The following is a 4,795-nucleotide window of genomic DNA, read 5'->3' on the forward strand; positions in this document are numbered from 1 at the left end:
CCCAGGGAGAGGACCAGATGCCTGGCTCGGTGGCGGCTTCCCCCTACCATCTCCCCGGTCCATTCTTTGGGCCACTGGCCTGCACACTGTGGGCCCATGACCCAAGTATTTGGGCATCCACACTTCCATGCAGTGCCAAACCTGCAGCTTGTCCAGCTCAAGCCTCCAGGGTAAGCCGAGATCTGGACACCATTGCAGGGTGGGAGGGGGGCCTTTGCTGTATGGCGAATCAGATATAGAATATAGAAGTTCTATATAGATATAGAAGTGCACAGCTTGACTTAAGCTATGCCGTTCTGCTTTACTAGTCTCAAGGATTTGCTTTGCAGAAAAGCCCTGTCAGTAGATTTCACTGCTGTTTATCCCTGCTGGTAGTTTTCCCTTGCTGGCAAAAGTCAGAGTAACCGCAAGAGCTGAAGAAGTAGATAATGCTGGAACAGTCTGGCTGATTGCTTGCACATATCTTGTAACCTATTCCCTAATGGCAGGAACCTTGGCCAGTCACGGTGATGACAACTATTTGCCTCTTCTATGCAGCTGTTTTCTGAAGAATATTTTAGAATATAAATGTATTGCTCTCTGTATTGAGGCTTGTCCTGTTTTGAGCGCGAGCCAAGCAGCACCTTTGCTACTTAAGGGCAAATAAAACTTTGATCCTAAGTCCTCTCGTCTGGGCTGATTATTGGACTTCATCCACCTAGGAACGAACCTCCCCCATTGGGGTCAAGGGTACCCCGATACATCACAGACATGGAACACTCGCCCCTATCGCCCCAGCAGAATGAACGCCTCTGGCACAGGCAGGCAGGGCTGTCCCAGTGCCACTAGCAGAGCCAAGCAGGAGTACGGTTCTGCTCATCCACAGGATGGAGTCTGAAAGCAGCATCTCACCTGATACAGCTGGGAGCCTTCGCCCAGCCCCACCAACTGGGCAAAAACTTGGCACTCCCCACTAGGAGTGCCAAGCCTAGCTATATTCATTGCACCTCCCTAGGTTTGTGTTGGTGTTTGGAAAAGTAGCATCCTCCCACCTAGGGCTTCCTGTGTCCTTCTATAGCATACAGTCTGCTCCCAGTTCCCATAACAGGAGACACCTTGCCAGGCCTGGCCATGGGAATGGAGCATGCAGCCCGAAACGTGCCCCAGAGTTCTCTGCAAGGTGCAGATGTTGATCCCTGGATGAGCCAATGTCTCCTCCAGTGATAGAAGGTTTGAAAGCTCTCTTCTGATGAGAATTCCTGACCCCCTCCCCCATGACTGCTTGAGCCTCCTAAGGCATCAGACCTGTCCCCTTGGCTCTCCTCCACCATCCCTGGTGGCCAAAATATACCACCTTCCCTTACAACATAGCAGGGCTGGCTCTGGATCAGATCCTGACCCATCCCTTGGTCCTCCTCCATCGTTCTTTCAGTGTTGGTTCCCTCTGCTGGGCAGCCATATGGGCCCAGCCATCAGCCACCTGACATCCAACTGTGGGAAGCTCTGACACATCAAGGTGAGGGCTCCAGGACTAGCACTGTCCCCCAGTTGAGTGACCTCCTGACTGTGCTGCCCATGCAGGTGGAACCCAGGATGAAGAGTCCAAAGAGTCTAGAGTCAACAGAGGTGAGTGTGCACAAATGAGGGGAAGAATAATCCCATGACTGGCCTCATCCTGCCCTTCTAGAACCTTTTGCTAAGGGTTCCCTTGGGCTTGGGGGAATTCATCTCTGCTTTGGGATGGGAAAACACACCCCACAAAGAATGAATCTAGATCTAGACTCCAAGTTCACTGAACTTCTGAAACCAGTCTTTGGGAACCCATTCCTTTGCAGCTCTTGTCCATTGTTAAATGTCTTCTCCTCATCATGAAATATTTTCATTACTAGCTGAACCCGCACAGAGCATCTGTGCGGTAGTTCACTTCCTTTTTGGGGTTAGTTGGGAGAATTTGTTTGGCTGGTCCTCCCACAGCTCTCTCACTCGCTCTGTCCCCCCCACAACAGTCTCTTGCTCGCTCTGCCCCCCCGCCTCTCTCCCCTCCGCGCCTCTCTCGCTCGCTCTGTCTCCCCCCCGCGCACCTATCTCGCTCGCTATGTCTCTCCCCCCGCGCCTCTCTCGCTCGCTCTGTCTCTCCCTACGCCTCTCTCGTTCACGCTCTCTCTCCCCCCGCGCCTCTCTCGCTCGCGCTCTCTCTCCCCCGTGACTCTCTCACTCGCTCTGTCTCTCCCCCCATGCCTCTCTCTCTCACTCTGTCTCCCCCTCCCCACGCACCTCTCTCGCTCGCTCTGTCTCTCCCCCCACGCGCCTCTCTCTCTCGCTCTGTCTCCCCCTCCCCGCGCACCTCTCTCGCTCGCTCTGTCTCTCCCCCCCCAGCGCGCCTCCCTCGCTCACTCTGAGTGAGACAGAGTCTCCCTCCCACCTGCCTTTCTCGCTCGCTAGAGTCTGCGGCCACCACCGGTCGCCAGGCCAGGCCTGCCAGCGTGGGCCGGCCAATTCTCCTCCTCCTGTGTGTGCCACGCCAGGCCAGGCCCGCCAGCGTGGGCCGGCCAATCCTCCTACTCCTCCTCCTCCTCCTCCTCCTCCTCCTCCTCAGTGTGCCAGCCAATCAGGCGCCTCCGCAGCCCAGCCAATCAGCTGGGCTGCTGGACACATTTTCCCCAGGCACACCTAGGAGAAATATATAGATAGATAGATGATAACTTTCATGACAGTTTGAGATTTTGTCAGTCTTTGTCCAAACAAGAGACTTCTCATTCTCAGCCAATCACTTTCTCTCTCTCTCTCTCTCCCCCTCTCCCCCCCCCGCCCCAGCAGTAGAGGCGTATCTAGAGAAAATGGCGCCTAGGGCAAGCACTGAAATTGCGCCCCCTGTCCAAACATCTGACACCCATCTTTCAGATCTTTACCATAATAGCAGCTCAAAAATACAAGTCAAGCTTGTTAATCTTTTAATATTTCAAAAACTATTTAGCAGTGGACATAGCCAGACCAAAAATTGCTGGAAAACTACAAATTTCAGTATGCTGGGGCTCATGAAATACCCAAATACTATGTGGAGGTGTACTTAGAAAACTAAACAGAAGTGCCTGTCTAATTCTCTACTATGCATTGTAGCATCATTATTACATAAGTTTTTAAAATACATGGAGAATTTGATTTTTAAAGGATATGCAGAGTTAACTGTGTCATTGCTTGGAATATATTCTAGTATTTCAGAAAGACAGTTAAAATGAGAGAAAGAGAGCAAGAAACTCCCAGTGGGCCTTAATACTAAGGATTTCACACTGGTTCAAAGACAAACTCACCATTAATAGCCATACTATTAAGACATCACATTTAACTCACTTGTCACTTGGCAAAGTAACTTGGCAAAGTAAGAGCAAATGAATACAATCCTAGCTCATAAGCTTCAGCTCAGTATTCACAACCCCTGATTCTCTGTACATAGTGCCAATCTGAATATGTGTACAGTGTCTTATATTATATTAATTTTTTAAAAAAGTTCTTTACCTGTAACCCCTTCGGGGGGCTTCAGGAAGGCCATGCGAGGGGTCAGAAAAGGTTCCCCCTCCCCCCGCTGACCTCTAGGGCCTTGCAGGGACCATTTGAGTATGTGCGGTGGACATTTTTTAAAATAATTTTTTTTTTAAAAAATGGTCGCCGAAAACAAAATGGCCACTGTGCATGCTCAAATGGCCTCTGCGAGGCCTGGCATAGCCTAAGGCCTCACAGAGGCCATTTGAGCATGCACAGTTGCCATTTTGTTTTCGGCGGCAATTTTTAATTTTTTTTTAATTTTTAAAAATGGCGCCCCCCCTTCAAGTGGTGCCCGGGGCACGTGCCCTGCCCACCCTAGATACGCTCCTGCCCAGCAGGGATCCAGGAGGGCCATCCAACTTCCTCCACAACCAGAAGGCCCAGGAACTGGTGATCCTCAGCCAATCAAATGGAGTTCTTGGGGTAAAATGCCTTCTGAGGGACCTACATCACATCACGTTTGGTACCCCCCAGCAAAGACCAAGTCTTAAAACGAAGGTGCCAAGAGTGCAACTCGGTGAGATTTTGCCACCCCTTTCCCAAAACATCAAAAGCTGAGGAAAAAGCCACCTCAGAAGAAAAGGCTTCTTCTGAGCTTTGAGGGGAATCCTTGGGGGAATTAATGGCTGTCCATGATATCCTCAAAAGTCTTCTCCAGCACCAAACCGCAAAAGCTTCAATACTTTATCTCTCTTGCTTCTTCAAAGTTCAGCTTTCATAACCATAGAGTGTCATGGGAAAGGGGGACTAGTATTTAATTATTTAGTCTATATTAATCAAGCTAAGTAAATGGGCATTATTAATCATGTGGAGATAATAACCCTGGTCTACACTTCAGGGTTGATGCTCCCACCTGCAATAACGGAATGAGAGCAATAGATTTCATGACATGTTTCAAAGTTTAAAAACTCTTTAAAAATCCCGCGAAACAAAAGCTGTTAGAAAGTACATGCTCTTTGCTTCGGGGCGGGACGGGACATACTAGTACTTCGTCACCAGTGTACTGAAGCTCGAGTGTTTTCCATGTGTTCCAATGAAGCGACACTTTTACCCCGCCAGCAAAGAAAAAAAAAAGGATGCAAAAGTAACCAGGAAATACCATCTCCATTTAAGGGACTTTTACTCTAGATTTGTAAATCTATAGTTCAGCTCGACCACCGCTAAGTCCTTCGGTTTCGGTAGTACCGCCTGCCATGTTGGAAAAGGGCAATTCGCCCCTGGAAGGGAAGACCGCCTGCTCTTTCCTAATATGGCAAACGCTAGCGACGACTCTAGC

The sequence above is a fragment of the Hemicordylus capensis genome, chromosome 4 (assembly GCF_027244095.1).
Source record: "Hemicordylus capensis ecotype Gifberg chromosome 4, rHemCap1.1.pri, whole genome shotgun sequence".
In the NCBI taxonomy this organism is placed as follows: Eukaryota; Metazoa; Chordata; class Lepidosauria; order Squamata; family Cordylidae; genus Hemicordylus; species Hemicordylus capensis.